Source organism: Rhincodon typus, chromosome 14, assembly GCF_021869965.1.
Source record: "Rhincodon typus isolate 14 chromosome 14, sRhiTyp1.1, whole genome shotgun sequence".
NCBI classification, from domain to species: Eukaryota; Metazoa; Chordata; class Chondrichthyes; order Orectolobiformes; family Rhincodontidae; genus Rhincodon; species Rhincodon typus.
Window position 1 is genome coordinate 39,809,136 of NC_063345.1, and position 21,809 is coordinate 39,830,944.

General features: G+C 39.1%; 1 protein-coding gene across 2 annotated transcripts in view; it reads left to right on the plus strand.

The window, feature by feature from the left end:
- Positions 1–954: 954 nt before the first annotated feature.
- Positions 955–21,809, plus strand: part of arhgap36 (Rho GTPase activating protein 36) — a 135,385-nt gene continuing 114,530 nt past the window's right edge. Inside the window, exons 1-2 of one of the 2 annotated variants that reach the window (XM_048605259.1) lie at positions 955–1,079; positions 1,907–2,054. The gene's annotated coding sequence lies outside the window, so the exon portion shown is untranslated. The remainder of the gene's footprint in view (positions 1,080–1,906; positions 2,055–21,809) is intronic. The other variant, XM_048605260.1, reaches the window with a different exon arrangement.

Consider the following 21,809-nt stretch of genomic DNA (forward strand, 5'->3'; position numbering starts at 1 on the left):
TACCCAAAGGAGACTGTTCAGCTAAGACATGAGGAATAATAACAAAGCCCAATTCTGTTTTCATCCAACATGCACTTAAGCACAGTTTCTAACAGCAGTCACTGGACAATAATCAGGAGCAGGAACCTTAACTGATTTATTACCACATACAGCAGAGATGCTGAACACACTCATTTGATGCCCTGGCTGAGATGAATCAATATATTACTAGCTGGGCTTTATACCTGGGACTTTTGGCGTAGTATTTTATTTAATTCAAATCTCCCTTTTTAAAATGCTGAAAATTTCAATTAAAATGCACCATCGAGTTTGGCTGTTTTTTGCAGTCAATGATTCTTGAGTAGTGAGGCTGTCTCTGATATTCTGCAGTAATGCAAGATATTAAGCATTCATCAAAGAATAAAAAAAACCTATGCAGAGTAGAATCATTTTCACCATCTCTATTATAGCCAGTGAATGACTAATGCATTCACAAAGAAACATTTTTAACTGACAACTGCTGAAACCATTATTGAGCTGTATGTGAAAGCTCTGGTTAGAAAAAATAAGAGGCTTGTTGATTTGTCCTATGGGCTCTCTGATTTATAGCAGATAATGGATTTGTGTAATTTTTAGTCTGAGCTTTCTGTAGTCTACTTTGCTGTCGTTGGATCATGTATCTATATACAGCTTGTGAGTTCTTCCCTCACACATACAAACTCTTTTTTTTCCGTGGTCTACTACTCTCTATCTATCCAGAGAATGCTTTTTGGCAACTAGTACCCTTTTCTGGACTTCTCTAACTCCCACAGATGGAAGGGAAGCTGGTCACATTCACAGCCTGTGTAAACATTAGTGATTAATGCAAATGGAAGGAGCAGTTTTTTGGTGATACTTTCCCTCCCCCCCCCAGCTTGCTCTATCCTTCACTATCTCCCACTTGAATGCTCAGCCACATTCGTTTTGCAACAGCAGCTCTCAGCAGCAAATGGAGTGAATGAGATCCATAAGCATTCTGGCTGTTGGTTTTTCAGACAGAGATAAAGCATTTTGTTTGAACTGTTGTCAGCATCTCAGATACGGATATCAAGGCATTCACGGTGAGTACTGGTGTGAGATTTGTAAATGTTACATTTTATTGTCTCATGGGGTAATTTGACAAAGTCTGTTTCCTTTTGAAGTTAACCCTGCTGCTAAAACATTAATTTATTCTGCTGAATTTTGTTGGTGCAGGATTACTACAACTCTTATTCCAACGTGCAATGTGAATTCCATTTGCACCTTTCAATAGTCAAATGCAAATAATGTAACACTATTCAGATAAGTTAATGATGTCACTCTTTTTATTTTGAGGGATTTTAATCAGCTTGACTTTGCTGACAAAGTCTATGAAACTTGTAATTATATATTTTCCAGTTAATTTGTTTATGAAAGGGCAACATTAAAATCTATTGGAAACAGAAACAATTATGGCTCTGAAATGTTACAATTTAAAAGGCCTTCCAGATTTTACCTACCGAGGACTGTAATCCTAACAAAGCTAAGGATTGCACTGTTCTACAGTTCTCCTCACCAATTATAATGCACACTTTGTTGTCAACCCTGGCTTCAGTGGCAGAATTGGACTGTATCAAAGTTGTTCTACTGTCTGTGACAATGACTTCAATGGCAATACCATAAAGGATTCTATATTAATGGAATATGATAGAAAAATTGGGCTCCCTCTGTCAGCTGCACTGCCCAACATAAGTGCCCTTATATTTCGCAAATAAACAGTGTATTATATTCATGTAGACAATGATCGCATTTGTCAAAAAGTGAAAACATTTATCCTGCGTTTGTAGGTTAAATGAGTCAGTTTCTGTACAGTATATTTGAACCAATGCTTCTGTGTTGGTTATAACGATTGGGTTTTCATGCTACACAGCGGAGCCCAGTGTGACTAGAATCCAACAACAATTTGCATTAATAAACATTGGAAAGGCCCTGAAGAAGAGTGAAACAATGTCAATGATTAGACATGAGCAGTGGGAAAACGATCAATGTCGGTACTTGAACCTTCTTACATAAATTAGGTAAGCTATTGCCTGTGGAAGATATCGCCATGGGTTTTTCTTCTTTTTATTCAGAGCAGTTGGCTTTAGTTAATGTTCCGCTGGCAATGAAAACTCAGCATATGTGTCACCAGCGTGGTTATATGAAATAGTGATTCACTTTTTTTTGTGAGCTTTTTTGTTTATCACTCTGCAGTTCTGTGCAATGTACAATCCAAGAGTCAAGAGAGCTACGCATTCTGATTACATCATAAAAGGCAATAAAACATTGCGTAACATCCAGAAGCAGGAAATGAATTCTGCAATTGCTTACGGTTTTACTGGTACAGTTTGCAGTGTAAATGGGAGCAATTGTTCAGTACACAGAATGTCCAACATATTACATGATCTCTTCAATTATATCAACAAGAAGCAATGTGTATGACATCTATGCTGTTAACACCAATATTAATATCTTAAATCAAGCTTCTTCTAAATAGGGGTAGGCTCAGTACTAACTGTACAAAGGGAGTTTAACAAATGGAAGAACTGCATGCTACTATTGTGATAGGAAAGTTGTGAGCAAGCAACATAGTCATAGTCATAGAAATGTACAGCACAGAAATAGACCCTTCAGTCCAACTTGTCCATGTCGACCAGATATTCTAAATTATTCTAGTCCCATTTGCCAGAATTTGGCCCATATCCCTCTTAAACCCTTCCTATTCATGTACCCATCCAGATACCGTTCAAATGTTGAAATTGTACCAGCCTCCTCTACTTCCTCTGGCAGTTTATTCCATACATACACCAGCTTCTGGATGAAAAAGTTGCCCCTTAGTGCAGCACAGTGATTCAGTGGTTAGTATTGATGCCTCACAGCACCAGGGACCTGGCTTCTATTCCACCCTCGGGTGACTGTCCGTGTGGAGTTTGCATGTTCTCCCCATGTCTGCGTGGGTTTCCTCTAGGTGTTCTGGTTTCCTCCTGTAGCGTTCTGGTATGCAACATATTTGAAATGATCTTACCTGATTTACCTAATTATCTCATGATGTATTCGCCTAGATACTAATAAATCTAACATAATATAAGGCCCCTTATGGGTTGTGTGTATGATTACTAAATGGAGAGGGTTGTTGGCTAAGTAGTCCTGCCTGACCACTAGGACGTTTTTGAAAGACTCCTCATGGGATTTGCAAAATGCCTCCATCAACAAACTTTTACAAAAATACAAATAGAAGTTGCCTGGCATAATTAATTTCTATAATAATAGTCAATGCCTAAACAATTTAACTCCATGTAGAGATATGGTTGGAAATGACATGGTAGGACATTATGTACAAGTCAGTATTAGGAGTTGTTACAGACCAGACCAAGGCCCTCAAAATATTCTGAAGATAGTTTTAGACCCTAACTTTTCTTATTTTAAAGGTAAATGTAAGATGTCGCATTCCAGATGCAATTTGATTGCTCAAACTACTGAATTTAAAGCAAAACACATTTTATTCATCCTTTGTAATCAAAATACAACATAAGAAAGAAAGAATTTGATTAATTTAACACTGTTAGAAAACTTAATAGAGAAATAATAAGTACAATAACTATTACTAATTAACTGTTCTAATACAGTAACATCCCATAAACATACCTTTGGCAAAAGGAAAATTTAAGAAACAGATTATGTCACGTGTAATTCCCGCAGCAGGAAGAGTACCCTTCAACAGAAAAAGGGAAAAAAATAGCTTTCACTTCTTCAAGACCCCAACAGCAACTGCTGAAAGTTAAAACTAAATATCCTGGTTGTGTTGAAGCTTGATCACACCTATTCAGATTGCTTCTATTGTTCCAATTTTCATATAAAACCCAAGGCTTCACAAGCCGTTTACTCTCATGGCTGTGGAAGACTCCTCATCACCTATGCCTTAAAACATCTCTTCACAAAATAACCAGGACAAAATGCACCTCTTAAAGCCACAGTATCATCACAGGTGTTATTTATTGAAGGTATGATTAAACTTGGAAATTGAGGTACGAGTTTCAAAACCAAGCGGGTGAAAAAAAATATTTGGAAGGGCTGCTAAATGTCAGATGCAGTTAAATGTAGAAAACTATAAAGTGGTACTTTCAAAAATAAGAATAAAGAGAAAAATACACCTGGAATTGCAACAATTAAATTTAAGGATGAGGGGATGTGCAAATACTCAAAATACTAAAGATGGCAGTAAAATTGAACACCCTGGCCAAGCAAGAAATATAAAATCATTTGTTTCACACGGAAAGCTTGAGAATACAGAAGATTAACATTTTGCATACCAGATGTAGTTTAAAGTTAGATTATAATTTGTTATTGCCACACTGATATTAAAATGTCACTAACACAATAGAAATGCTTCTATGTAGATTCAGTGGTGTATGATTGGAGAATATAGGTGATGGTAATGAAGACACTCAACAATTTGGAATAACTACTTAAGCCGTTTTTTTTATTTTTTTCTGCACTTTAAATTGTGAACCGAACTGAGAAAACAACTTTTCTAAAAACTAAGGATCAAAACATTTTTTAAAAACTAAGTAACTAATACAACTTGATAGCACTGTTTACACAGCTACTTGTTCATGAAGTAGTAGGAGATAGGACAGATGAGCTGGAGCCAAGGGGTATTTACAAATGGACCTTTAGCTAGCAACAAGAACTGACTGGTGACCAGTTATAGATGCAAAGGCCTTCTGCCTGTCAACAACTATGTGACTGGTTCTCAAGGAGCTGAACAGCTTGGATCTGTGAACAGGATACAGAAAAGCCATTCGATCTCCACCAGCCCAAGAGTTGTCTCTGTTCTCTGTCTGGCCGCTTTAATTCTGAATAAAGCCAATTTGTTTTTACTTCAGCAGTTGTAAGGTGAATCAATAGTCAAGGACTTTCTATAAAAGTGAACCAAACACCTTGTGCCTTTGTAAACCAGTGAAAACATCCAGAGAAGGAAACCTGAGAAGCAGTGTGCTCATCAGCACAAGAACCATCTTAGCAATCCAGAGGAAAGGAATGACTGAACTGCCTTCCCAGGTGCTTCCCCAGCACCTAACACTCATACTTTTTTTACACTCTGTTTGGTCTGAATCTGTGAATGAAAGTAGGGGGAGTTTCATAAGGGATTTAGCATTTTAAATAGCAGAGTTGCATGCCGATAGTTCAGAATTATTACTGCAACAGAAATATATTTACTTGTAGTAAATAATATTTCTTAAGTACAGATCTTGATCTGTGCTTTCAGTCAGCTTGGGCCTCAAAGTAAGATAAGTTGGGGAATTCTGTGGACTTTAAACATCTTTAACTATTGTGATGGCTCCAGGAATAGTGGGGCTTTATTTCCATTGCGCTATCCCAATGAGGTGTAACAAAGCTGACAAAGGTAAAATTCATCATGACCATTTTGAAGCAAAATTAATTGAATTTTGTGAAGGAATTAAAATATTTGTTTAGTCAGCCAAATGACATTTTGACCCAATGTTCTCTACAATTATATAATTCTATCAGTGTTTTGATTTTGATAAAAATTCAGTAACCACGGGGTGTTAATGATAAAGGTTTATTATTTGAGAGGGCTATAACTCAAATCAGTTTATGTATACTATATAGCCCTAAGCATTATCTCAAGTTTAATCCCAGATTTGTGTAGAAACAGCTATCCTTCATTGGGGCAGCAATGTGAGAATGAGACGTAGACTCTGCTCCCATGTGTAAGGAAAAGAACAATCAGATATTGCCATTAATTGTCTTGTACTGCAAGTGTATTTGTTTTTATCATGTGAGTATAGGAATTGCTATGTAACTTGCAGCATTGGAACAGCTTGTTGATGTTCAGTGTCTAATACAACATGCGGATTAGGAAAGAGGCAAACATTAAGTACATAGACAACGTAAAAGTATAGTGTAAGAGAAAATGCAAAGAAATAGGAAGAGAGGTCAATGAACAGTTAGAAAGGCTAAGAGGAACAATGAAATTAAATTGAAAAGGAACGTAGGAAAAACAAAATAGATTTTTTTATGGCCACGAAGGGAAAGGAATTTAAGGAATAGACAGAAAAATATGACAGATCGTGTTAGAGACACATTAAGTAATTATTTTGCTTTGATGTTTGATGTTGAGATGGAATTTCAACTTAATACTGAATGAAATGAGCGCACATAAAATAAAGTATTGGTATTAAAATATTAAAGATGTATTAAATAAAGTAAACAAAACTCAAAAAGGACAAAGTCCCTGTTCTGGCTGGAAAGCATTTACATATTTTAGAAGAATCTGTGGAAGGGATAGCAAATGCATTATGACTCATTAGAAAAGGCAGTAGTGTCAAAGGATTGGTGGGTAGCGAATATAGTTCTCATATTCAATAAAGATTACAGAACAAGGCCAGACAATTATTGAGCAATCAGTTTAACATCAATGACAGAAGAAATAATGGAATAGGATAATAAATATTTTGGATTTGAAAAGGGAAAATCTTGCTTGATAAATCTTCTTACTTTTTGAGGAGTTAATTACAGAAAATGGACAATGGTAATAAATAGATTTAGCTTATCTGGATTTTCAAAAGAAATTTGATAAGGTCTTCACAACAGACTAATGAATAAATTCAGAGAAGATGGTGACATTTGAAAAAGGGGATATATGGTTGTAATGGTAGATTTAGATGAGAAGAGTTTCAAGGGGAATAATCTTGTTGCACTGAAAGAACTGATTTTGTGTTGTACTTTCTAGATATAATTGTCTGTAATATTGAGTACAGTCTCTTGCTGATTACTCATGGAAGCATGTTCTGGCTGCATCAATATCTTCAGAAATGAAGACAATGGATTCTAACCATCAAGACATCGATTCAAAATGAAATAGACTTACTAAATTAAAATATGTTTGTTTTTTTTCTGGAAAAGTAAACTGCTTGGGAGCTTAACATGATGTTATGAATTTACAACATTTGAGCAAAAATATGTCAGAGTTCCTTTGGTTTTAACCACGTGTGGCAAATCAATTTATCAAGCATATTCAGCGCACTTACTTTTGCATGCATTCACACATTCTTTTTCCATTGTGGAATAGTGGTGGATGGATTCCTGGGCTGATTATCAAGCCATTGACCTTGTCATGAATGTTCCTTTTGTGGTCATCAGGTTCTAGTGTGGGCCTTGGGTACGGAGGTCCTAGCCCAATGTGATGAAGCTACCATTGCACCATAAGCACGGCGGTCCACTTATTGATGATCAGTCCAGAATTTTAAAGAAATTATTCTCTCACAAGATGTGGATATTACTGGCTACTTCCCACATTTATTGCGTATTCCTAAGTGAAGATTTCTACAATCCAAATGGTGTAGATCAATCCACAGGGCTATTAGGCAGGAAGATATAGGATTTTGACACACCAACAGTGAAGGAAAAGTGATTTTGTTCCAGGTCTGGATGGCATGCGGCTTGTAAGGGAACTTGCAGGTGGTGTTCCATGCATCTGATGCCACAGTGGACATAGAACATAGAACATTACAGCACAGAACAGGCCCTTTGGCCTTCGATGTTGTGCCGACCTGTGAAATCAATCTGAATCCATCTAACCTACACTACTCCATTATTATCCATACGTTTATCCAATGACCATTTAAATGCCCTTAAAGTTGGCGAGTCTACTACTGTTGCAGGCAGGGCATTCCATGCCCTTACTACTCTCTGAGTAAAGAACCTACCTCTGACATCTGTCCTATATCTATCACCCCTCCATTTAAAGCTATCTCCCCTCGTGCTAGCCATCACCATCTGAGGAAAAAGGCTCTCACTGTCCACGCTATCTAATCCTCTGATTATCTTGTATGTCTCTATTAAGTCACCTCTTAACCTTCTTCACTCTAACGAAAACAGCCTCAAGTCCCTCAGTCTTTCCTCATAAGAACTTCCCTCCATACCAGGCAACATCCTGGTAAATCTCCTCTGCACCCTTTCCAATGCTTCCACATCCTTCCTATAATGTGGCGACCAGACCTTTACGCAATACTCCAAGTGCGGCCACACCAGAGTTTTGTACAGCTGCAACATGAGCTCATGGCTCCAAAACTCAATCCCTCTACCAATAAAACCTAACACACCGTACGCCTTCTTAACAACCCTATCAACCTTGGTGGCAACTTTCAGTGATCTATGCACATGGACACCGAGATCTCTCTGCTCATCCACACTACCAAGAATCTTACCATTAGCCCAGTACTCTGTATTCCTGTTACTCCTTCCAAAGTGAATCACCTCACACTTTTCCTCATTAAACTCCATTTGCCACCTCTCAGCCCAGCTCTGCAGCTTATCTATGTCCCTCTGTAACCTGCAACATCCTTCTGCACTATCCACAACTCCACCGACTTTAGTGTCATCGGCAAATTTACTAACCCATCCTTCTACGCCCTCATCCAGGTCATTTATAAAAATGACAAACAGCAGTGGCCCCAAAACAGATCCTTGCGGTACACCACTAGTAACTGAACTCCAGGATGGACATTTCCCATCAATGACCACCCTCTGTCTTCTTACAGTTCGCCAATTTCTGATCCAAACCGCTAAATCACCCTCAATCCCATGCCGCTGTATTTTCTGCGATAGCCTACCGTGGGGAACCTTATCAAACGCTTTACTGAAATCCATATACACCACATCAACCGCTTTACCCTCATCCACCTGTTTGGTCACCTTCTCAAAGAACTCAATAAGGTTTGTGAGGCACGACCTACCCTTCACAAAACCGTGTTGACTATCCCCAATCAAATTATTCCTTTCTAGATGATTATAAATCCTATCTCTTATAATCCTTTCCAACACTTTACCCACAACCGAAGTAAGGCTCACTGGTCTATAATTACCAGGGTTGTCTCTACTCCCCTTCTTGAACAAGGGGACAACATTTGCTAGTCTCCAGTCTTCTGGCACTATTCCTGTAGACAATGACGACATAAAGATCAAAGCCAAAGGCTCTGCAATCTCCTCTCTAGCTTCCCAGAGAATCCTAGGATAAATCCCATCCAGCCCAGGGGACTTATCTATTTTCACACCTTCCAGAATTGCTAACACCTCCTCCTTCTGAACCTCAATCCAGTCTAGTCTAATAGCCTGTATCTCAGTATTCTCCTCGACAACATTGTCTTTTTCCTGTGTGAATACTGACGAAAAATATTCATTTAGCGCCTCTCCTATCTCTTCGGACTCCACGCACAACTTCCCACTACTGTCCTTGACAGGCCCTGATCTTACTCTAGTCATTCTTTTATTCCTGACATACCTATAGAAAGCTTTAGGGTTTTCCTTGATCCTACCTGCTAAAGACTTCTCATGTCCCCTCCTGGCTCTTCTTAGCTCTCTCTTTAGGTCCTTCCTAGCTAACTTGCATTGTTGTATTTGCCCTGTTTTTAGTGGCAATGAACTACCTGAATATTTTTTCATACTGGAAGGTATATATCAGAATTGTAGCAGTACTGGAACAGCTTAGCTAGGTACACAGCTAATTCCAGAGCACAAATCTTTATTATGATTGTCCTCCTTTTAAGGGCCAATACTCTTTGTCACATCTAACATTTTCAGCAATTTCTTGCTGAAGACTGCAAATAGATCAGCAACTTTGCCATTCTGGCTTAAGAAGACTTTAAATGCTTCATAGGACCTTGCCTTTACCAGTGATGTGCTTTACACCCCCATCATTATAGATGGGGATATTTGTGGAGCCTCCTTTTTCTGTTAATTGTTAATTGTCCACCCCCACTTGCAATGAAATTTGGCAGGACTGTTTTCCATTAGTTTTCAGGTTACAATTATGTTATCTCTAAACTCTGCATTAGTTTTCTCTTTCCTATTTATGTAGAATTTCCCTTGGTGGCCCGTCAGTGACGGTGGCAAGGCAGACTGCTGATGTGACAGGAAAGTTAGAGCTATGACCTTGAGACTTATGCTTCAAAGGATGTATATCTGAAATCTTAATTTTATCTCCCTGGGTGAAATGTTGACTGGCTGGTGAGAGCTTCATAATTATGAAAATTATGACTCAAATAGAACCCATTGCAATTTTAATGCACAATTGCTCTCTGCTCCAGAACCATTGTTCTGGAAACAAATAGGATCAGGTTTACAAAATATTCTATTGGTTACTTTGTGTCCTTGGTTCCATAAATTTGGAACATATGATTTTCCATTTTAAACAAAGGTTTAAATCCCTGTAGATAATATTTAGTTTATAGATACTGTAAAATTTAGTCATCATGAAACGGACACAAAACCTTGTTGCAGGAACACAATATACTTATCCTTAAAAAGAGAGGAAAATGAACAGTTGCTCAATACTGGATCTTTCCAACTTCTCGTCATAATGATCTGACCTTCTATGATTTACAACATTTCTTGACTAAACAACCACTAACTCATGAGTGATATCACTAACAGGAATTGAACATACTGACATTAATTTCTCTTATTTAGCAATCAGAACTTGTAGCCTCAAAACTTACAAAAAGGTTCCTACCAGAGTATTATTTTGTTAAGCATTTATTGCAAGAAATTGGAGCAATTACACATTGTACTCTTAAAGAAATCCACACCTACACCTCAACTGCAGCATAATATATTTTGTTGAACTCATGTAATGCTTCTATCTTTATTAAACAGCACATCCCCTGACTTAGTATAAGTGGGTCAGCATAAAAAATGCATGGAAATAAACATTGTCTGCATAAGTTTCATCTAATATGCTGGGCAATTTACCAATGTACAATAAAGTATTTTACCCATATAGTTAGTAATGTTAGTTTGATTTAAGTAGTATTCTATTACAATCTGCTTTTGTTCTGTTGTACTTCCTTTCTCCTGTCCACTCTTCTCTATTAACCTTCATCAAAATAAACCTCCTTTTTCCGTAACACTCCAAGTTTTGTAAGTAGCTTGATTTAGTAAAATCAGTGATTTTCCCAGTTATAAATCCTTATGGTGAGTGAGGCAGACAATGGGACCCTACAGGGAGAAGGAGAAGAATTGCAGTCTTTGAAACTGTCTAATAGGTTCAAGGTTCTTGCTAATTGTATGGGTGAAAGCAATGGTTACAGGGTAGATGAGTAAACTGACCCGTGGTTCCGTGGTATAGAAAGCCATTCAAGTAGAGGAAGTTAATAGAAATACAGTGACAGTAGTGTCAGTGTAGTTAGGAGGATAAGTATTGCCCGCTGCAACTGAGAGCAACAGCCCAGTATTCCGCATTGCCTACCTGCTGCCATGGTTTTGAACACCTACTGGGGCTGCAGAGGAACTTACAGAGGGAAGCAGAGAATCCAATCATCATAGTCCATGTAAGTACCAACAACATAGGTAGAACTAAGAAAGACTTTCTGCTACAGCAGCTGGCAGGCAAATTTTAGAGGAACCTTAAAGATATTAATCTATGGAATACTGCCTGCGCCACAGCAAGTTGACGTGTCATATATAATATTAAAAAGTTAAATTGTGGCTTAAAAATTGGTATGGGAGAAATGGCAGTTGATTATAAGCCACTGGCAACAGAAGTGAGGAAAATGGGAACTTACTTTGGGGATAGTCTTCACCTGAATCATGCAGAGACAAATACTCTGGGTTGAATAACTCGGTTAGTAGAAAAAGCTTTACTCTAATATTGTTGGGGTGTGGTAAATGATCACTTTTGGGAAGGTGTGAAAAATGAAATAGAGAAGACACGTCAAGTAAGCAGGGTACCAAGAAGAAAAGTGATGATCACTGAGTGGCAGGAAAGGACAGAATGCTCAAATTAAAAGCTCATCAGCTCAAAAGAGATCACAAAAGTAGTTTAAAAAATGGGACAAAGGCTTTGTATCTTGGTGTGTAGCATTTGTAATAAAATAAATTGACTGTGCAAAATAGAAATGAGTATTTCTGATTTAATACCAATTACAAAGACACGAAAGCAAAATGACAAAAACTTGGACTTGGATCTACGTGACATTTAGGAGGAACAGGAGTCTAGAAAAAGTTAGAGGAATATTATGGGCTTATTGGGGTAAGTTCATCTTCTGAAGGTTTTGAACTTGAAGTTGTGTCATGAAGGTTGTAAAATGCCTCAGTGGAAAATCAGGTGCTGTTCCTTTAGTTTTTGTTTGCACGGGTTTGCTCTCTGCAAAGCTAACTTATTGTTTGGCATTGAAACTTACCATCTACACCAACTCTTCAGCTATACCATCTTCTCTATTGCAGTTAGCACTTCCTTTATGTTTTAGCTGTTAGGATAGTTACATATTAGGCTTCCTTTGTGATTTGACTTTCTGGTTGTAGTGCTTTAGATATTATCTTCAAGCAGGTGTGGCTTCAGACTAGTTGATAGCCTGAGCAGCATTCAACACTTCTTAAGGCAACTGGCAGAATGCATGTCCATGAGCTCTCTCCATCAAACACGAATGTGCTCCAGTAGTGTCAACATTTAAATCTGGGATATATCCATGTTACTTACAGTTTAACGTCTTGTGGGTAGATTGCGAGTGTGATGGAGTAGCTATATATAAATGTATACAGTCCAGAGAATTTAACAGAATGAAAGGCATTTCATACGAAAATACATAAAGACACAACTATAAAGTAGGATTAATCTGTTACACCTTGAATCATGGTGACTAAACACTTGATGTTATAACTACGAGCATTTAAAGGCTAAGTTGCAAACTCCAGTCTCAACAGTTACTCAGTGCAATAGGGTGCAAAGGGAAATTATAAATTCTGCCAGTTTTATGAGTTGTGGATCAGTAATCAAAGGATATAGATTCAGGCTAATTAGCAAAAGAGCCAGTGAGGAAGTTATTTTACACACAGAGTTGTTTTGATTTGAATACACTGCTTGAAAGGATGGTACAAACACTTTCCAATAGTAACGTCCAAAAGGGTAGGGAACAAAAAATGCTGTGGCAAGAGAAAAGAGTATGGGAATATTGCAAATTAAATGACATTTTCAAAGGATTTCAAATTTGATGAGGTGATTTTTTTAAAGTTGAGGAGAAAAGAGGTAAAGTGAAGCGAATTGGTCTTAAGCTTGGAATTCCTTCCGTCTGTCATAAGTGAGAGATGAATAGAAACCTGATAACAGGCATGTCTTGTTGTATCTAATTAGTTGAAGATAGAGCATAGAGCAGGGAGGAAGGATGTGGAGTTGATGGTAGCAGCCGAAAAATAACTTTGTTTTCCAATTTAACAAGAGGAAGTTCTGGCTCATTCAATGTTTGATATTAGATTTCTATTGTTTTGTCTGCTTAATGCAAAAAAGTAAACAAAGAATTTTCTTCGTTAACACGACTACATAGAATTACTCAGATCTCAGATGGGCACCCACAAGTAGGTACTGAATAATCATTATGACAAAGACGTGTTTCCAACTGAGCCAAATACACCTGCAACAATTCAAAAATATATTTTTCTGAGGAGGTAATGAAGGAGAGGGTGGGGTCAATGATGCAGAAAAATAAAAGTATGACATTGAAAATGACCATGAGAAAAATAATTCCATGTCAACGTTGGATAAAAATAAGAAATTTCATTAGACGTGCAGGAATGGGCGGTTTAAAAAAACTGACCTTTCTTTATAAAGATGATTTTTATTACATAACATAATTGAATTTTAATGTATGTCTGGTACGATGATTAGCCAGATCTGACTGTGCTCTAGTTTTTGTAGCAAGCTGATGCTTCTAAAACTCAAATAGCCATTTTGGTAACAAATTATTTCCATGTTTGAAAAGACATTAGATTATCTTGTATCTACCATTTTGCAATAAATTCAAAGTCAGGTAGTGTCAATTGCGTGAGTAAATCTTAGCTCTTTAGAAGTTTGTGTAAATAACAAAATTAATCAAATGTTGCGTTTGGATCAGATTCTCCAAGTTGTTCCGCATATGAAATGGTAATTGAATCGAGTCAGAGGTTGTTTTCTTTGTTCCCTCCTTACAAGTTTTATCTTCTGCTTAAGTTAATTTGTTCAGAAGACCTCAAAACCATGGAGTTCCTTACTCCATGGAGTCTTGCTCTCTTTCGTTGTCTTCTTGTTTTATCCTCTGAAGCTTACTGTCACCATGGAATAAATTTGCCTCAGCTTCTGCTTCTTTTCTTCAAATTTGGCAGTTTTCTGCAAATTAGATCATGGCCCTTAACCCAGTTCTTTAAATGAATAATTGTTTGTTTCTAGTCAGTGCAGCAAAACCAATGAACGACGTATGAGATGACATTCCTCATTGGGAGATCATTTATCTTGTATGTGAACTGTTCCTGTGAAATTTTGGTTGGTGTCTGTATTGTAGGTGATATGCTGTTGGTTCGGGCAATACAATAAAAATCTAAAATAGTAACTTGGAGGCAATACCTCACTGTAATGAGATTCCATCTGGCAAACACAAAAAACTCACTTCCTACTGTTATCAGGCACCAGTTTTAATTTTCTTTAGTATTTTGAACTCTTATTAGTAATACGATGGTATATGTAAATGTTTGAATTTTTAAAAGAAATACAAAGCTAGTTTTTGATCACAGCAGGAGCAAGCATAGCACCAGGCCAAAGCTGACTAGGAAGCCAAGTCTGGTCTATAAGTTGATGCAGTGAGCTGTTCCCGACTTTGGAAACATCAGACAGTGGGGGGTTGGGGTGGTGGGGTGCAGTCAAATTCAAACCTAACAAGTTGGAGGCATTTCAGTGTGGGAGACAGTTTAAAGCATGTGAAACTGCTGGCTTGCTGAGAAGTCAGTCGGAACTCATCAGCCCCCACTTTGAATAAAGAAGTGTTCTCCTGATAATGGCTGTAATATTTGCCAGGGATGGCACTTGCTGCTGATGAAGTCAGATATCACTAGACCAGTGAGTCATAGATTTCACAGTTGTGGCAAACAAGCCATCTCCAGATCCATTAACTGAAAGTGATCCCATTCTATTAATATTCGGCTGACCTCCAATTACCGAAAGAAAATTGTGCTTGTCTGCAAGATTCTTAGGAGACATTTCTCCTGCACCAGTCACATGTTTGATGGATATTCACATCTTGAAGTACAGCCCGTGAATAACTCCTTCAAGGCATGTGTTATGGATGACTCCACTGGAGACTTCTAGTCAACGTCTGAACTGGCCTGAATGATGCTTGGCTACATTCTGTATTGAGCCTGCAATTATACATTTTCAGTGTCTGTGAAAGCCCATTTTAGCCACAATCACTTTTAAATAGAGGGATTCAAAGGGACTGACCTGGGATCTCCACTCACCTGCTCAATCCAATTTGTCAAACTCTGAGTTCAGGTGTGAATGTAATGACTGCGTTATTCAGAAAGATGCTGATATACTTCTCTGCCCCTGACACACTACACTACTTAGCTGACCTTCTCTGGCTTGCTCTTGAAGGTAAAAATCACTGCTTCAGTTTAGAAGATAATCTACCTTGCAGCAGACACTAAAATTCAGTCAATATTAAGCATACATTGCAACGTCTGTAGAATGAATAGAAGAGGTGTCATAATGGTGATGTTACTGGACTAGTATTCCTGTATTCTGGTCTAATGTCTTGGGGACATGATTTCAATTCCCACCATGTTAGGTGGCACAATTTAAATTTGATAAAAATCTGGAATAAAAAGTTAGTATAATCGTGATCATGCAACCACTGCTGATTGTTGTAAAAACCTATCTAGTTCACTAAGGCCTTATCTGGTCTGGCCTGTATAGGTTCCAGATCCTCAGCAATGTTGTTAACTCTTAACTGCCCTCTAAACAGTTAGGAATGGGCAATAAATGTTGGTCCAACCAGTGACAGTCCCACTTCCCATGAACAACCTTTTTTTAAAAAAATGTTGATTGTATGGAGATATGGTAAAGGATTTATAAGTAAATAATTCTTGAGGCTGATATGTAGATTACTTGGTGTGAGGGCTTGTTAATGCACAGAATGGGGAGAAGGGGATGCAGTTACAGTTCATCAAGATGTAGGTTTGTGGGAATATTTAGTTAGTTTAGACAAAAGCAGATGTGGGAGAATGTTGGAGCTTTTTGAGAAGCCAGCATCTGCCATATGAAATTGCTACAGTAGAGCCAGCACCAAGATATCAACGAAAAGAAACACTTTTAAGTGTCTTAGAGCTTGAACTTAGTTTGCACAATAGTAACAGCATATAAAAAACTGCATAAGAAATTCTTTTCATCACGTTTAGTAGTGGCTTTAACAGTTTAAAATAATAGTACAAAAGCAGCGAAAGGAAATTAATGTGGACAATTAAAGGATGTTGTACCATTATCACAATTAACTCCACAGTTATAAATGACAAGAATGGCAATTATGAATCATTGGCAAAGCAAGGCTGCCCTAGTTTCATAAGGTTGAAAGTCTATTTTAAATAAAACAATATCCTTAGTTGTTTTTCTAGTTAGCTTTCCGGTCATGCTATGGAAAGATTTTAAGTCTGCTTTCCACAGCTAACTGTGTGTTAGGAAGTCCTTGGGTTCAATCCTTACTTTGTGTTGTTAACACATATCAGCCAAAGTGGTGTCAGGAGTATTGCAATGGATTACTGTGCTAAAATAAGAGAACAAATTAAGAGTGTTACTGCAGCCAAGATGATACCTACAAGTGATGGGATTAGGGTTCACTTCATCCAGGTGACTATACTGATACCTGACTGATATATGATAATTAGGCATTGACAAATGAAGGCAAGAGAGTGTTGGAACTTAATGATGAAAGCACCAACTCTCATTCCTGATATTGATGCAGAGGTTTTAAAATTAATTCCCTTAATTTTATTTTCCAGGGCTGGCTGGGAAATTATGTCTCTGTTTTAAACATAACATGTAATGCCTTTTCCCTCTACGATCTGTACTTCTTGAAAAACTGCAGCAAAAATTGGATCAAATGATATAGCTGGAGAGGTTATTAGTTGTAATTGCGCTTGCTATGCAGCTTGGATGTTTTCTGAAATTGTCCCAACAATTGAGTTTCACAATGTGCAGGAGATTTAAAATTAAGACTAAAAGTAACTGCAATTTGTTGGAACAATCTACCAAAATACTATAAAAGAAAGATGTGTGCCAAAGCAAATATTTTTCTCAAGACTCTGTATTCACGAGCATCATTTTGTAAAATGCATCAAGGTGCTCAGTTCCCATTAATAATAGCTTTGAAGGGTGATGTAAGAAAATTATCTGGCTTGTAGATGATAATTTCTATGAAATATGTTGAGAAAAATACAAAGTATCACAAGTGTGCTATGGAACTACATGCCTTCCTTCATCCACACGCACGGCTGATTTGTCTATATGGCCCTCAGTCCCATTGGATCATATTTCTACAAATGAGAGGACAGATTTTTCACTTTCTACCAGCCTCTACTAGATTTGAACAACAACAACTTCTGAATGGCTTTGTATCACTGTGTAAACAGACTGGAAAAGACCTCCCCATGCCCCCTTTCCACTGAATGTTTCATCATACAGAGGAGAGCATGCAACAGATATATCACTAAATATCCTAAACAAGCAATTGGAACCTGAATTCCATCCAAAGCAGTGCCCCATCTATATAGAATGGAATCCCTACAGTGTGGGAGCAAGCCATTCAGCCCAACAAGTCCACACCTAACCTCAGAAAAGCTTCCCTCCCAGACCCACCCCCCGTCCCTTTCCCTGTAACCCTGCATTTCCCATAGCTAACCCACCTAACCTGCACATCCCTGAACACTATGGGCAATTTAGCATGGCCAATCCAACTACCCTGCACATCATTGGACTGTGAAAGGAAACCAGAGCACCTGGCAGAAACCCACGCAGAGGCCTGGGGAGAATGTGCAAACTCCACACAGTCAGTTGCCCGAGGGTGGTACTGAACCCAGGTCCCTGGCACTGTGAGGCAGCACCACTGAGCCACTGTGATCACTTGCTATTTACAAATCCAGGGGAATTATCTGAAAATAACTTCTTATATTCTCACCATAAAGTTCCATGGCTGTAAACTTTCTTGCAACACAGTACATTTGTAAGCAAGTTTGAGTTCATTGTGAGGTTGGAATTTGTAACTGGAAGAAAGAGGGAAAGTAATTGTATTCTAACGATGCTGAATCAGGAGACTTGGTGTAATTTCAGACTCAGCTGCATATACAAAGAGAGACATTATAGTTTCCAAGCCTTCGGGAATTTCAAAGTATCCATAAATGAAAGATTAACTTCCAGGACACTGCCTCAATCCACCGGACAGAAAAGTCATTGAGGAGCTTAAAAATCATGCATTTTCTTGGTGATTTTTTTGTTGCATTTTTAAAATATTTTTCTCAGTTATAGAAGCATTGCAGACAGGAAAGGAATTCCTGGTTGACAGCTGAAAATCATCCAATCAGGAAATGAATAATCTATTCACCTTTTATATTTGCATAGGGAGGTGTGGCTGCTTGGTCAGGTGACCAAAAGGGTGGAACCTTGAGGGCAAAACAGTGGCGTATTTGAGATTCCTGTTGGGAATTGCCTGGATTGTTTTTAATCAGTGTTAGGATCGTAAATGTACAGAACTAAAAGCAGCAATTTATGCAGAAGGGTGGGGAATCTGATGCAAGTGAATCACTTTTCTGTCCTTCCTTGAGTAAAGTAGCAGTGCTAGTGAAACTATATCTTTGCATAAACCAGTACCCCGCACCCCCCACCACCACCTTTTTTTCGGAATAAGGTCATAAGATTTGGGAGCATAAATAGACCATTCAGCCCATCAAGTCTACTCCAGTATTCAATCACAGCTCATATGTTTCTCAACCCCATTCTCCTGCCTTCTCCCCGTAACCCTTGATCTCTTTAGTAATCAAGAACCTATTTATCTCTGTCTTAAATCTGCTGAATGACTTGGTCTCCACAGCCTTCTGTCCCCCGAGAAAGGAGGGGGGATGATGGAGTTCAGGGTTGGGAGTACAAGGCCACACTTATGTTTTTTTTAAATGAAGATTGTAACAAGTAATGATATATATTTTAAGGTGATCTGTCACATGTAGTGAAAGCTTAAGGAAAAACATTTTACAACAGAGAAAAATAGGCTAACATAATTAGAGGAAAGGGATTGCTGGGGACCAGCTGCTGACCTATAAGTAGAAACATTTGGGCAAAGAGCCCAGGAGCTGGGTTTATTTTCTCATTAATGAAAACAGAAATTGTGGATGCCAAGTTGGTAACCTAACTGGTATAGTTGGAACAGGTTGCTGCCACATTTTTTTTTAAATTAGCAAAAACTTGAAATGTTACTGTTGCTGGTAAGAACATGTTTATTGTTTCTCCTAGTTGCCCTGAGAGAGTGGTGATAGAATAACTTCTTGTCAATGTGGCAATATTGCTCTCACATGGGGAACGGTTGTATGATTTATCCATTGCAGATGCTTGAAGTGCAATAAAATGTGATTCCTGGATGGCAGAATATAATGATAAATTATAAAAATCTAACAATTAAAGAATTTGTAAAGGACAAACTAAAGGAAGGATTATGGATAACACAAATGGCTAGATATCAGATGAAATCAGAGTGTAAATGTAACATAACTAGTAAAAACAAAGGTAGAGGAACAATGATTAAAACTGATGGTACAGCGATATATCAAGTATTCAGAACAGCGTGGATGGACTGGACATAATCATTTGGAGACAGGATCCTCTAAAGTGGAGCTGGTCTTTTTTATTCACTCGTGGAACTTGGACATCACTGGCTGGACCAGTATTTATTGCCCGTCCCTCATTGCCCTTGAGAAGGTGGTGCTGAGCTGCCTTCTTGAACAGCTGCAGTCCATGTGCTGTAGGTGAACCCACAATGTCCTTAGGGAGGGAATTCCAGGACTTAGACCCAGCAACAGTGAAGGAATGACGATATATTTCCAAATCAGGATGGTGAGTGGCTTGAAGGGGAACTTGCAAGTGGTAATATTCCCATGTATCTACTGCCCTTATCCTTCAAGATGGAAGTGGTCATGGTATGGAAGGTGCTGTCTGAGGTTCTTTGAATTTCTGCAATGTGTTCTGTTGACAGTACACACTGCTGCTACTGAGCATTGAAAACAAAAAATGCTGGAGACCACAGTGGGTCAGGTAGCATCCATGGAGAGAAAGCAAGCTAATGTTTCGAGTCTAGATGACTAACTTGCTTTCTCTCCATGGATGCTGTGTGACCTGCTGTGATCACCAGCATTTCTTATTTTCCGTTTGGATTCCAGCATCTGCAGTAATTTTCTCCTGCTACTGAGCATTATTGGTAGAGGCTGCTTTTTCCTGGATGGTGTCAAGCTTCTTGATTGTAGCTGAAGTTGCACTTATCCAAGCAAATGGGCAGAGTTCTATCACACTCCTGACTTGTGTCTTATAGATGGCAGACAGGCTTCTTTTTTTTGGCACGGGTGAGGGGTGGGTGTCAGGAGGTTGGTTACTCACTGCAATATCCCTCACCTCTGACCTGCTCTTGTAACCACAGTATGTATACGGCTAGTCCAGTTTAGTGTCTGATCAATGGTAATCCCTAGGATGTTGGTAGTGGGGAATTCAGTGATGGCAACATTGTCAGATAATGGCAATGTTTTAGCCTGAAACCTGGCTATATAGTGAACAGAATTTGCATTTATATGAAACAACTTTAAAAAGAAAAGGGATGAAAAGAAGGAGGATAGAGGTGCTGAGATAAAGGTAAGGAGAAAAGGATGTAACTTGCTGCTAAATACATAACCCCACCAACCTCCAGATCCAACGCATCATCCTCCGACACTTCCGCCATCTGCAATCCGACCCCACCACCAAAGACATCTTTCCCTCCCCACCCTTATCTGCTTTCCGGAGGGACAACTCTCTCCGTGACTCCCTTGTCCGCTCCACACTCCCCTCCAGCTCCACCACACCCGGCACTTTTCCCTGCAACCGCAGGAAGTGCTACACCTGCCCCCATACCTCCTCCCTCACCCCCATCCCAGGCCCCAAGAAGACTTTCCACATCAAGCAGATGTTCACCTGCACATCTGCCAATGTGGTATACTGCATCCGCTGTACCCGGTGTGGCTTCCTCTACATCGGGGAAACCAAGCGGAGACTCGGGGACCGCTTTGCAGAACACCTACGCTCGGTTCGCAACAAACAACTGCACCTCCCAGTCGCGAACCATTTCAACTCCCCCTCCCATTCCTCAGACGACATGTCCATCCTGGGCCTCCTGCAGTGCCACAACGATGCCACCCGAAGGTTGCAGGAACAGCAACTCATATTCCGCTTGGGAACCCTGCAGCCCAATGGTATCAATGTGGATTTCACAAGTTTCAAAATCTCCCCTCCCCCCACCGCATCCCAAAACCAGTCCAGCTCGTCCCTGCCTCCCTAACCTGTTCTTCCTCCCACCTATCCCCTCCTCCCACCTCAAGCCGCAGCTCCATCTCCTACCGACCAACCTCATCCCGCCCCCTTGACCTGTCCGTCCTCCCTGGACTGACCTATCCCCTTCCTAACTCCCTACCTACACTCACCTTTCCTGGCTCCATCCCCGCCTCTTCGACCTGTTTGTTTCCTCTCCACCTATCCTCTCCTCTATCCCTCTTCTATCCGCCTCCCACTCTCTCCCTATTTATTTCAAAACCCCCTTCCCCTCCCCCTTTTCTGATGAAGGGTCTAGGCCTGAAACGTCTGCCTCTCTGCTCCTATGATGCTGCTTGGCCTGCTGTGTTCATCCAGCCCTGCACCTTGTTGTCTGAGAAAGGATGCATGTTTCTATTAGGGATCCATTATTCATTATTAA